The 14,271-nt window shown below is 39.2% G+C and overlaps 1 non-coding gene across 1 annotated transcript; it reads right to left on the bottom strand.

The window, feature by feature from the left end:
• Window positions 1-248: 248 nt before the first annotated feature.
• Window positions 249-355, bottom strand: LOC141669055 (small nucleolar RNA R71). Its single transcript, XR_012553354.1, has one exon. It is a non-coding gene; the product is annotated as a small nucleolar RNA R71 (small nucleolar RNA).
• Between the last annotated feature and the right edge of the window lie 13,916 nt (window positions 356-14,271).

Here is a 14,271-nt window from a genome sequence, read left to right as displayed (position 1 = left end):
ACTCAATTTAGTTTGGGGGTTCTCCTACTGAAGACCCCAACATGCACATCAGGGATTTCATCGAGATCTACGACACTTTAAATTTCAATGATGTGACTGAAGATGCTATCAAGCTGTGACTCTTTCCATTCTCTCTGAGGGATAAAGTTAAGTGTTGGTTACATTCTCTACCATCAGGGTCTATCACCACTTGGGAAGATCTTGCTCAAAAGTTTCTCACTAAATTCTTCCCTATGGTGAAGACTGCTGTGATCAGGAATGCTCTTACTTAGTTTGCTCAATAAATTGGAGAATCTCTGTGTGAGGCTTGGGATCGATATAAGAAGATGCTAAGGAAGTGCCCACACCATGGCATGCCTGATTGGATGATTATAAACTGTTTCTATAATGGATTGGGTGCTACTTCTAGACCCATGCTCGATGTAGCATCAGAAGGAGCCTTATGGGCTAAAAACTATGATGAAGCTTATGAATTGATTGAACTGATGGCTGCTAATAAATACCGGATTCCTTCCCATAGACTAACTCAGGGAAAAGTAGCCGTAGTTCTGGAGTTGGATGCAACAACTGCTATAGCTTCCCAACTTAAGGCTTTGACGATGAAGGTGGACACTTTGGCTAATTATGGAGTTAATCAAATCGCTAGTGTCTGTGAGTGTGCTGGTGCCCATGAGACTGATCAGTGCGCAATTTCTAGTTAATCAGCTCAGTTCGTGAGCAACTTTCTGCATTCACAGCAACCTGTGCCAACCACTTATCATCCCAACAATCGCAATCATCCTAATTTTAGCTGGAGCAATGCTCGGAATGCAGTTCAACAGCCTTATCAGCAGTATCCAACTAAGTAGTACAACCCCCCGATTTTCAGCAACTGCAATATGCACCAAGGCAGCAACTCCAGCTGCAACAAGCTAATGAAAAATCTGAATTAGAGAAGTTGAAGCTTATCTGCAAGAGCCAAGCTGTTTCTATCAAGACCTTAGAAAATAAAATTGGACAAATTGCCAATGCCTTGCTAAATCATCAGCCTGGTACACTACCTAGTGACACTGAAGTGCCAGGAAAGAGGGTAGCTAAGGAGCAGGTAAAGGCAATCACTTTGAGGTCTGGAAAGGTTGCGAATCCCGAACAAACTCAAGTGTTGACTGAAGAAGCTGGGGCTGAAAAAGAAATAGAGCAGCATGAAGCAGAAGTGGAACCAAGGAAGAATACTGTTGAGCACACTCCTCCTGAGGGTAATACAGGGGAGAAACAGATCTATCCTCCACCGCCTTTTCCTAAGCGGCTACAGAAGAAAATGCTGGACAAGCAATTTCAGAAGTTTCTGGAGGTGTTCAAGAAACTTCATATCAACATACCTTTCGCTGAGGCTCTTGAGCAGATGCCTAGTTACGCAAAGTTTTTGAAAGATATTCTCTCTCGAAAGTGAAGCTAGATGATTTAGAGACTATCGCTCTCACGGAGGAATACAGTGATGTGCTACAACAGAAGTTGCCTCTGAAACTTAAAGATCCGGGAAGCTTCACTATTCCGTGTATTATTGGGAAAGTGTCTTTTGACAGATGCTTATGTGACTTGGGAGCTAGCATCAATCTGATGCCTTTGTCAATCTTCAAGCAGTTGGACTTACCTGATCCAAAACCGACTTGTATGACTTTGCAATTGGACGACCGTTCTATTACATATCCACGAGGTATTTTGGAGGATGTCTTGGTCAAGGTTTATAAACTCATCTTCCCTGCTGATTTCATAATTCTTAATTTCGAGGAGGATAAGAAGATTCCCATAATCTTGGGAAGACCTTTCTTGGTGACTGGCCGAACCTTGATAGATGTGCAGAAGGATGAGCTTACAATGCGAGTGTTGGATCAGGATGTAGCTTTTAATGTGTTCAATGCTATTAAATTTCCTACGGAAAATTAAGAGTTCTTAAAGGTAGAGTTAGTCGATTCTGCGGTGACTTCGGAACTTGATCAATTGCTGAGGTCTGATGTCTTAGAAAAGGCCTTATTGGGGAATTCAGATAGTGAAGATGACGAAGGTGAAGAGAAATTGCAATATTTGAATGCTTCTCCCTGGAAGAGGAAGATTTATATGCCTTTTGAATCTCTTGGAATGGAGGAATTTAACAAAGCTCCTAAACGCCTCAAGCCATCTATTGAGGAAGCTCCCACTTTTGAGCTTAAGCCTTTACTTGAGCATTTGAGGTATGTTTTTTTAGGTGATGCATCTACTCTGTCTGTGATAATTGCATATGACTTTTCAGGTAGTAACGGGGAAAAGCTTGTAAGGATTTTGAGAGAGTTCAAATCGGCAATAGGTTGGACTATAGGAGATATCAAGGGAATCATCCCTTCTTATTGCATGCATAAAATTCTACTAGAGGAAGGTAGCAAGCTTACGGTCGAGCAGCAAAGAAGACTTAATCCAATCATGAAGGAAGGAGTGAAGAAGAAAATTCTTAAGTGGCTAGATGCAGGGATCATCTATCCTATTTCTGACAGTTCATGGGTGAGCCCAGTTCAATGTATGCCAAAGAAAGGTGGAATTACTGTGGTCGAAAATGAGAAGAATGAGCTTATTCCAACACGAACAGTCACGGGGTGGAGAGTTTGTATGGACTACAGGAAGCTGAACAAGGCCACTAGGAAAGATCACTTCCCTTTGCCCTTCATTGATCAGATGCTTGACATATTGGCTGGTCATGAGTACTACTGTCTTCTGGATGGCTATTCAGGTTACAATCATATTTGTATCGCTTCTGAAGATCAGGAGACGACTACCTTCACTTGTCCATTTGGTACTTTCGCCTTCAGATGAGTTTCTTTTGGTCTGTATAGTGCACCAGCCACATTTCAGAGATGTATGATGGCCATCTTTTCTGATATGATTGGCCAGAATATGGAGGTGTTCATGGACGACTTCTCTGTATTTGGCGATTCTTTTGATGAATGCTTGCAAAATCTTGGACACGTTCTCAAGAGGTGTGTTGAGACCAATCTGGTTCTCAATTGGGAGAAATGTCACTTTATGGTGTGACAGGGCATTATTCTTGGGCACAAGGTTTCGAGTAAGGGTCTTGAGGTGGACATAGACAAAGTAGGGGTGATCGAGAATCTTCCTCCACCTATTTCTGTTAAGGGAATTCACAGTTTTCTTGGTTATGCGAGTTTCTATAGGCATTTCATCAAGGAATTTTCTAAGATTTCGAATCCATTGTGCAGTTTGCTAGAGAAAGATGTCCCTTTTAAGTTTGATGACGAGTGCCTTACAGCTTTTGAGACATTGAAGAAGAGTTTAATCACGGCACTTGTCATAACTGCACCTGATTGGAATGAACCTTTTGAGATGATGTGCAATGCAAGTGACTATGCAATTGGAGCAGTTCTTGGGCAGAGGAAGAACAACATATTTCATGTGGTCTACTACGCTAGTACGACCCTAAATAGTGCTCAATTGAATTATACTACTACGGAGAAAGAACTTTTGGCTATTTTCTATGGTTTTAATAAATTTCGATCTTATCTACTTGGGACTAAAGTGACAGTTTTCACTGATCACACTGCAATTCGTTATCTCGTCTCAAAGAAGGACTCGGAGCCTAGATTGATTAGATGGGTTCTTTTGCTTCAAGAATTTGAACTAGAGATCAAGGACAGAAAGTGGACTGAAAATCAAGTCATTGATCATCTCTCGCGTTTAGAGAACCCTAATGCTACTTCATTGGATAAGACATTGATAAATGAGTCTTTTCCCGACGAGCAGCTGTTTGGAGTGCAAGAAGAAGAACCATGATTTGCAGACATTGTGAACTACCTGGTGAGTAATATCATGCCTCCCGACTTATCATATTCTCAAAGGAAGAAGTTTCTACTTGAATTGAAGTGGTATATGTGGGATGAGCCATTTTGTTTTCGACAAGGAGCTGACCAAATCATCAGGAGATGTATTCCTTACAGTGAAACGGGGGGGATCTTGCGAGATTGCCACTCAACGGCTTATGGAGGAAAAGACAGTAGCTCGTATTCTTCAAGCAGGTTTCTTTTGGCCCCTAAAGATGCTCACCAGTTCGTTTTGATATGTGATCGATGTCAATATGTGGGTAATATGTCTAAGAGGGATGATATGCCTCTTAATGTGCTTCTCGAGGTTGAGGTCTTTGATGTTTGGGGAATTGACTTCATGGGGCCATTTGTCTCATCTTGTAACAATCATTGCATCTTGTTGGCGGTTGATTATGTGTCAAAATGGGTTGAAGTTAAGGCATTTCCAACGAACGATGCGAAAGTGGTGCTTAATTTTCTTCACAAGCAGGTATTCACAAGGTTTGGAACTCCAAGAGTCATAATCAGTGATGAGGGGTCGCATTTTTGCAATCGCAAGTTCACTGCTATGATGTGAAGGTATAATGTGAATCATCGCATTGTTACGGCTTATCATCCTCAGACAAATGGTCAAGCTGAGGTGTCTAACAGAGAGATCAAGCACATTTTAGAGAAAGTTGTGTGTCCATCGAGGAAAGATTGGTCTTTGAAGCTTGATGAAGCTGTTTGGGCATATAGAACAGCAAACAAGACTCCATTGGGAATGTGACCATTTCAGTTGGTCTATGGTAAGGGGTGTCATTTGCCAGTGGAGCTCGAGCATAAGGCGTATTGGGCTTTGAAGAAATTGAATCTTGACTTGGATGCGGCTGGAAAGAAGATAATGCTTCAATTGAATGAACTCGATGAGTTTCGATTTCAAGCTTATAAGAACAACAAAATGTACAAGGACAAAGTCAAGAGGTGGCACGACAGGGGTCTAGTGCTCAAATCATTTATGCCGGGGCAACAAGTTCTTTTGTTTAACTCTCGTCTCCGTCTTTTTCCTGGAAAGTTGAAGTCAAGGTGGTCAGGGCCCTTCATAATCAAAACTGTGTTTCTGCATGGAGTGGTGGAAATTTTTGAAAGTGATCCGGGCCAAGCATTCAAGGTAAATGGTCAGAGGTTGAAGCATTACTATGGTGACACGGCAAACCGTGAGGTGATTATTGCCATTTTATTGTCCGTTTGAGCTCAAGGTTCTACGTCAAACTAGCAACGTAAAAGAAGTGCTTCTTGTGAGGCAACCCAAGTTTGTTGTACATTAGTAGGTAGAGAAAGCAAGAATAAAGGAAAAAAACACAAAAAAAATCGGAAAAAGAAAAAAAATTCAGGGCCAACTTCAGTAGCCAAGCGCGCCCGCGCTGATCCAGAAGGTAAGCGTGCCCACGCTGATCTAGCGCGCGCCCGCTCCGGTTTTCCAGAAGGTGAGCGTGCCCGCACTGTCCAAGCGCGCGCCCGCGCCGGGGTACCGACTTAGAAAAATAAAAACAACAGTTTTAAGAGTAAAAAAACGGGATTTTTCCCACAAATTCAATTCCAAACCGAATTTTACCCTTCCACATCCCAAATTTCCCTCTCCAAATCAAACCCATTATTCCCATGATTCCCATAATCAATTCCCACTTCTATTCCATATCTAATTCTCATCTCGCCACCTATAAATATACACACTTATACACAAACTTCTCCACCACTTCATAAATTCTCAAACACAAATCTCTCTCAAACACTTAGTTTTTATTTTCTCTTATTCAATCTCAATGGCACCAAAGAGACAAAGAACGTAAGTAGGCAGTAACACCACCTATTCTTCATCTGTGGGTGGTGTAAGGCCAAGATTTTCTACTCCTGAGGCTGAAGAGGAGTACACGAGGCTTCTCTCGAAGCCTATTGCTAAGGATCGAGGTTTTCTGCCATCAGGAAATGATGGTAAGCTGTTGGAGATGATTCTTGAGATGGGTTGGGTTCCTTTTTGTGAGGCTCCCGCTGTTGTGCCCATGAGTGTTGTACGGGAGTTCTATACTAACGCTAAGGCGGAGAAGAATAACTTCACGGTGGTTAGGGGGATGACTGTAGAGTACAGTACTGATGCCATTAGGAGGGTGATTGAGCAGCTCGTGAGGAAGCCCGGCTAGGACACTTGGAATGATAAGACTCCCGAGGACTTCAACTTTGATCTGATCGTTGCGACTTTGTGTGTGCCTGAGACTCACTGGAAGTTCAAGAGGGGCACTACTGATTGCTCTACCCTCCCTGCGTCGTGCATGAAATGGTTTGCACGGGCTTGGAACTCGTTTATTAGTGCTAACATCATGCCATCTTCTCATGTGCATGAGATTATTGTGGAGCGTGCTCGTCTGCTGTGGGGTATTCTTCAGGACGATTACATTGATTTGGGGATGGTGATTTATCAGGGGATCTTGAGATTCTTGAGAGGAGGTACCACAGGTGCTATACCTTATGCGTCCGTTGTGACGAAGCTGTGCGTGGCAGTTGGTGTTCATTGGCCCGCACATGAGCAGCTTCAGCTTCCCAGTGCTCCTATTGGCAGTTCTACACTGTTGAGTATGCAGGAGTGGTATAGAGGGAAACCCGATCTTAAGGGGCTTGGTTATTCATATGATCATCTGCCAGGTGGTGTACCAGTAGATCAGACTTTTACAGGAGGTTCTTCGCAGGCCCGTCGAGCAGCTTGGAGAGCTCAGTTAGGAGAGGAGGCTGGTTCGTCGCAGAAGCAGCAGCAAGAGCAGAGGTTGGAGCTGGTTTGAGTTCGATGCAATATAGGCATCTAGCGACGAGGATGGATGTGATGCACGACATCCATAGTTGGTTTGCACATAATCTCACCCAGGCACTTGGGATTGCATTTAAAGCCACTGGTGTTGACATCCAGTGGCCAGTATTTGGTGAGGACTCCGTGTATCCACCTCTAGACATGCCTGACACTCCACCTATTGAGGGTGATGCTTCCGATTCGGAGTAGGTATGCCTGATTCCTTACTATTACCTTCACTAAGGACAGTGAATATTTTAAGTTTGGGGGTAGTAGTTGAAGGAATATGTTTTGTGTGAGTCGCATATAATTGCATATTTATGTTAGTTTAGTGCATATAGTTTGCATATTTTTTCATGTAGTAGTTTTTTTATTTTTGGTAGATTTTATGATAGTTTGTTCATATAGTTGCATGCATGTGCATAATAACATGATCCCGTAGATAATTTTTCCGATTGACTGGTGATATTAATGCTACTGTAGTGATGTTAAGTCTTATCGAATTAATTTGCATGCTAGAGACAATTTATTTCACTAAATCTTATAGGTTGCTAGAGTACTAGATTATGGTCATGGTTTGTTTGTTTGTCGAGGTTTAATCGCTTGTTTATATTTAAAATTTTGGATATTCACTTAATAATAAATTAGCATGGATATTTAAAAATTGGAGAAAATTGGATTTCATTGCTAGTTGTTGAGGCTAGGTGTCAAATGGCTAGTAGCCGGCTCATATTTATATGAGTAGACTAGGGTTGAGCGAAATGGAGCGAAACGCACTCGTTCAGAAATTTTAAAAAAAGCAAAAAAAAAGATAAAAAAGAAAGAGTGTTATGTATAATTGATCACAAGTGGGCTCTTTAGTTGTAATAACCCCAATTTTTGGAATTTTTAAAACACGGATGAATAGTAACTTTTGCTGATGATGCTGATTAAGGAAAAATTATCAGACCACGCTATATAGGAGTACTGTTATGGAAATTCTAAGATCGTATTAGTATTTCATAAAGTAAATAAGTGTATGTAAAGATCGTCAGAATCCAAATTCGAACACTTTGATTTTTCCCGAAAATCCACCAGATACCGAAAGAATTGAGTATAAGGTAACATGATTAAAAGGATTTAATTCAAGGATTATAAGAGAGGATCATAAAAGGAATATAAAATATTGAGAAAGGTTTAGGGGAACCCAAGTAATAAGATCCCGGGTATGATCCCTCAAACAATAAACGAGAAAGAAAGTTTAGCGAACCGTATAACAGATCAGCGGTCATTAGCCAAGTAATTAGGGGTTAATCAAAGAGGTTAATGGATGATGATGTCATCACACCAACAAGAGGAAGACAAGTGTAACAAGATGACATAAGCAGATGACATAAGCATCACCAAAAAGGGAAGGAAGTGTTGGTTGATTATAAACCACACAAAATTTACCATGGTTAAAAGGTTAATTAATCAAAACAAAAACAAAACAACCAATCCAAGGCAAAACAAATCACAAAACACAAATTAGAAGTTGACTTTTGCTTTCCAAGAACAAAAGCTCTCGGCCAAAACCAGAGCAGCAACTTCAAACAACCATATCTCCTTCAATACTCACTCAAATAGTATGTTCTATAGCTCTTTGGAAAGGTATTGAGATGACCTACAACTCTTGTTCACAAGTCTCGTCCAAATAAGTATGGTAAGACCCTCGTTTTGACAGTTCTTTCAATCTGACTTTTAGAAACTTCAAAACCTAACTTTGTGTTCTTGATTTCTTTGGAAAGATCAAGCTTGTAGGAGGTTAGATTAAGGCTCCCTAATGCTTCCTAGAAACTTAACACCTACCAAGTAAGGTATCAACTTCAAACCCTATCTTTGATTTTATGATTCCATTAAGTTTTATTGAAGCATTGTTAGTATTAAGGCTTGATCTTTGATTATAAGTAGTTTTGGTGGATTTGTATTGGTTTTGAATATTGGGTCTTTGATTGGTTGGATAAATTGGTAAAATTTGGATTTGGAGACTGAGTTTGTAGTATGATGGTTGAATATTGTTGTATTGGTGGTTGTGAGTTAATTGATGATAATTTAGAGTGTTAATTAAATTGGAAATCGCGTAAACATAAACGTCATAATGCCCGATTTTCCTTAACTGTTCTGTTCTTAACATCAGGACCCGTGAACTCACTGTTAGGTTTTGAACATTGCTATGATTAGATAGTTCATGTTACGAGCTTCGTTTTGATATGTGGTTCGCTTGAATCCCATGTACGGTTTAGGAGAAACGACCGTTTTAAGTAACGGCGTTTCGCGACCGAACCATTACCCCTCGTCTTACTTTGAAACCTTGGTTAAGGTCCTTAAATGACTAATTGGACTATGAATCAATTATGTAAAGTGGATTAGACATTTGGTAGGGTACTCGCAAAAGAATCGCCTTAAAATTCTTAATGGTTAATTTATTAAAAATGGTGGAGCCAAGGGTACTCGAACGACTTATGTGATTCGTTAAGCGTAGAATTGACCATAAGCGAACGTTAAGGTTCAATTGGTTAAAGTCTAGTTTCTTAAGCGACCGGGGTTTAATTCTGACTTATGTTGTTGTTCATAGATTATCGGACCGACTCTAAGCTTAAGTCTATCCGGGAACACTCAGGCAAGTTTTCTACCCGTTATACTCTTGTTGTGATGTAAATATATGTATATGCATTATCTTGTGATAAGTGCATGATTGTTATTAGCAAATTTTGCGATATATTGGAGCATGCTGATATGGTATATATGCATGTCTGTTTCGTAATCTTGATATCTAATTGTTGATTCAAATGCTTATAAGTTGCATAATACCTATGCTAGAGATAAGCAGTAGTTGCGTATACCCTTAGTATAGGGGACCCAAAGGTGAACATTTTTCTAAACCGGGAGTCGATGTTCCCGAGTATAATATATATATATATATATATATTTATTTATATATATATAGATATAGTTTTCAGAACTATTAATCGAATAAGGTTTATTCGATAACTTTATTTTATTCAATGAATATTATTTTGAATATTAATTCAAGGACTTATGACTCGGCTTATTTATTTAATAAATATTATTTTGAATATTCATTCGATGACTTATGACTCCGCTTATTTATTTAATGAATATTATTTTGAATATTCATTCGAGGATTTATGACTCCGCTTATTTATTTAATGAATATTATCTTAAATATTCATTCGAGGACTTATGACTCCGCTTATTTTATTTAATGAATATTATTTTGAATATTCATTCGAGGACTTATGACTCCGCTTCTTTTATTAAATAATATTCTTTATTTTATTAAAGAATAATGTTTCGATAATCAAACTTATTTTCGATTATTCAAATAAAGATCGTACTTTCGTATAAGTATATCTTTGGTTATTTATTATTCATTTCAAGTATGAGTTTTAAAACTTTTACTTCAATTATTTTTATAAGGATTATCCTTATGGGAATATTATTTAAATAATAATATTCAGATATTTTCTAATATATCGGGACTGATTTATTTCATTAAATCAGCATTACTCCAAACATTCTTAAAAATGTTTTCGAGTCTTCGAAATGATTTTAAAAGTTAGAGCGGATCCCAAAAACTCGTTTCCAGATTTAAGATCTTCCTTTCGAAGGAGACTTGAATATTTGCTCAAAAATCTTAGGGATCCGTCTCTGTGGTGTATTTTATATTCGCAACGAGGTTGCTGTTTTGAGAAAACAATTTGATTACTTGCCCAATGTTTGGGAAGTAAGTCCATCTAATTGAGTCGGCATAAGCGACAGGCCGGGGTACGGTCTATGAAGGTGTTAGAGGCTGGGTGACAGTCCATCCACGCGTGAGTGGCCGGGTAACGGTCTAGCGCGAGGTCCTAATGCGGCCTGGGTGATGACCGGCGAGGAATTCATCCATCTACAGTAGAAAATGTTACTTATTGGTATCTTTGCCTGATCAGCAAGATATCGGGTTTATGCCAAAATTCTTTTCCTTTCCAAAATTCATTGGATGTTACAAACTCTATTCATACTTTACATGACAGAGGTTTTCAGGAAATGTATGAGAGATATATATGGATATATATATATATCGTGACTTAATGAAGTATCTCGTAACTTCATTTCTTTTGAATGATATTATAAAGATTGAATCTATTCAAAACTTTTCTTGTAGTCTCATCTATGTGATGAACTTTTGAAACTAATTATAACTTGAACGGTGGTAGTTCAAGTAGTATTCGGAAAATATATAAGTATATTGGAGTATCTTTTAACTTCATCTTTTAAACTTATATCTAGTAAATGATTATCTTATGCATGTCAAAGATTTTCAGAAAAACGTTGAGACAAGGTTAGATATATGAGATCACCTTGCAACGATATTTTTATACAGCTATAAACTGGAACTCTGTGTTTATTATGCATGGAAGAGGACTTCCAAGATTTTGAAAAGTATATGTACATATATACTGAATATTTTGCGACTTGGTCGCGTTAAGAGATCAAACTTGGTTCATTTCTTCTTGACCAAGACTTTCATGAGTACTATGAGAATGCTCATATATTGTTAATTATTATACATATTATTTCGGTGGGCGTGTTGCTCACCCTTGCTTTCTTCTTTCATCACACAACAACAGATAGACAAGATGAACAGGATCAAGCTCCCAATTCGTGAGCGAATAGGAAATGTTCCGCAGTTTCCTGTAGGCGTTGATGCCGTTGTAGCTGAGGTAGGATCTACCAATAGGCTAGGCTTTCAACTTTTGATGTACCAGACTTATGTATATTTATGAATTGTAATAATGGCAAGGAAAATGTAAATTTATTCAGAAACCCTTTTAAGGTGTAATGGAAAATAATTGTGGAATAAAATGACTCGTGTTATTTTTGGATATTCATCTCTGAGACTATAACTTGTGGTGTGTGTTTATTGTGGGGTCACAGTACGGAGTAGTTGATTGTTTATTAAGATTGGGTGTTATTAAGGGAAATGGAACTCGTGACAACCCGGATCCCCGACCCCGGATTTGGGGGTGTTACAGAAATGGTATCAGAGCTAAGCGTTATAAACCTCAGAGATGATGTGACGTTAAAATTATAAGTTCACTAAAATAATAAGGACTCTTGCCAAGTTCATAGTCGGACTACCCAACGTAGTACTGACAGTTAAAACCCTTATGGGAACCCTTATAAATATCGTGATAGAAGCGTAGTTCCTTATCGTATATGGTAGCGGGACTCCGAACCCTGAGGTTGAGGAGCAACAACGCGATGATGTTTTATTACTAATTGGAGATCGGATTGTGGATCCGATAGAGCTTCCTAATGCAGGACCGGATGATGTTCATATTGAGGATGTAGCGGTTGAGGATGTTATCCTAGAAGGGATTGTTACTGTGGAGGATCCCGTGGAGGATCCTGACAAGAATGAATAAAGGACCACAGAGGAATTGATGACCATGGTTAGGGAAACTACCAGAGGTAGGATTGGCCGGTCACTATCGGAGGTTCGTTCAAGTTTGTAAAGATAGTAGCCCCTTTAACGCGGCTTACTCGTAAGACTGAGAAGTTTGAATGGACAGAGAAATGCGAGAAAAGCTTTTAAGAACTAAAGCAAGGTTGGTGACGGCTCCTATGTTGGCATTTCCGGATGGAAAAAGGAGATTTTGTGAATTGTATTGACGCTTCGCATAAGGAATTAGGGTGCTCTTATACAGCACAACAAGGTAATCGCGTACGCGTCAAGACAATTAAGGGAATATAAAATTCGATATCCCCACCCATGAGCTTGGGCTTGTGGCAATAGTTTTGCCCTAAAGATTGGAGGCACTACTTGTATGGAGAGAAGTGCGAGATTTACACAAGCCATAAGTGCTCTAGTGTATTTTCACGCAGAAAGAGCTCAACATGCGCCAGAGGAGGTGGTTAGAGCTAATCAAGAATTATGATTGGGAGATTCTTTATCATTCAGGGAAAGCCAATGTGGTGGCTGATGCCCTTAGTAAAAAGGAGAGACTCAAGATTATAATGTCTTTGGGAGAGTTTATAAGAGATTTTAAGAAAATGGAAATAGAAGTGAAGGTAACCGGAGCCGGTACCGAAAAGCTGTTTGAGATTGTAATACAACCCGAATTATTGGAAAAGAACATATTGTGCCAGAAAAAGTGATGAATGAAGGCAGAGAGCCAACAAATAGATAAGAGATTAATACCGAGAAAGATGATAAGGGAATAATGAGGTATTCCTACAGAATTTGGGTTCCAAATGTTCAAGAGCTTAAAGATGAGATCTTAGATGAAAGCTAGTTTGAGGAATAAGATTTATACTAAAACCTGAACGTGATAGTCAGGGAGGTCGCCATCAAGATAGAAGGAACCCATAACATAATGAAGTGGAAAATGAGGATTTAAAACATGTAGGATGACCCCAATTATGGGGAGGAGGAGGGAACGTTCAGACTATGGAAACAGAAGTCGAGTAAGGAAAGGAGACCCGAGACGGTACTCCTATACGACAATTTATGGACCTTTCTAGACAGAACTTAGACTATTATCCCCAACCACCACCCTGAGGAAACAGTGCGGTGGGAAATTCTTTCAGGACCTTTAAGTCGCTAAGCTCTCAGAGTTCTAAGGAACAGGTTGACCCAGTCGAGGCAAGAGCCTGGCTAAAGGAAATATAGGAATCATTTGAGATTCTAAATGATGGACGAATCACAAAAGACTGTTTTTGTCACTTACCTTCCTAAGAGAGAGGCCACCCGTTGGTGAAAGACCAAGAAAGGCACGGAGCCAGAGGTTATGATAAACTGATTAAAGTTCAGTCAATTTTTTTCGGGAAAGTAATTCCCAAGATTATGGAGATACTATAAAAGCTTTAGAGCCAGAACAAAGGAGGACGAGTATGATGAATTATGAAGCTAAGTTGTAAAAGTTTTCAAGATTCGTTCTGATGACAATAATCCCAGAACGACGTGATGTTTGAAGTCAATGAGTAGTGGGTTCATGAAATGATTGTAATAGAAAAGAAAATAAAAAGAAACTGAAGTGGAAAGGAATATAAAGGCAATAGAGTTGGAGGAATGATAAGGGAGTTAGATATGAGGAAACCCTAAAGACTCGTAGCAATAGAAATAGAAAAGTATGTAATCGTCAGGATGAGAGTGATTCACCATGAGTTAAAGATGATGGATTAAGGCATGAAAGATACATATATTTTATCCCCTTTAAGTTGGGAGGATTCGAGGAAACCTTAAGATAGTCCGAAGGATAAACAAGGAGACGCGGATAGACTGAGGAGGCAAAAAAGTAAGAAATTAGGAAAATTGGATGAAGGAAGTGACCTTCAAGAAAGTGAAGTGTAAGACCGGGGGCATGATACCCGGAAAGGGAGACGCCAGGTATGAAAGATATCCCAACATTGAGATGACTGTTGAGATAAACAACAAAAGTAAATAAGGATTTATTAAGAAGAAGTTCACATTGAACACGACCAATATCTTCTAGAACATCCCTGTTATCATTACCAAATCAGGCAAGAAAAGTGGATAACCGTTGTTATCTTTTGGAGGCCATATGGATTGAACTTATTTTGAATAAAGATGCTATCGTGAAATTG

Source organism: Apium graveolens, chromosome 6, assembly GCF_009905375.1.
Source record: "Apium graveolens cultivar Ventura chromosome 6, ASM990537v1, whole genome shotgun sequence".
Lineage (NCBI taxonomy): Eukaryota > Viridiplantae > Streptophyta > Magnoliopsida > Apiales > Apiaceae > Apium > Apium graveolens.
Note: the sequence above shows the minus strand (reverse complement) of the source record. Positions and strands in the feature narration are given on the sequence as shown.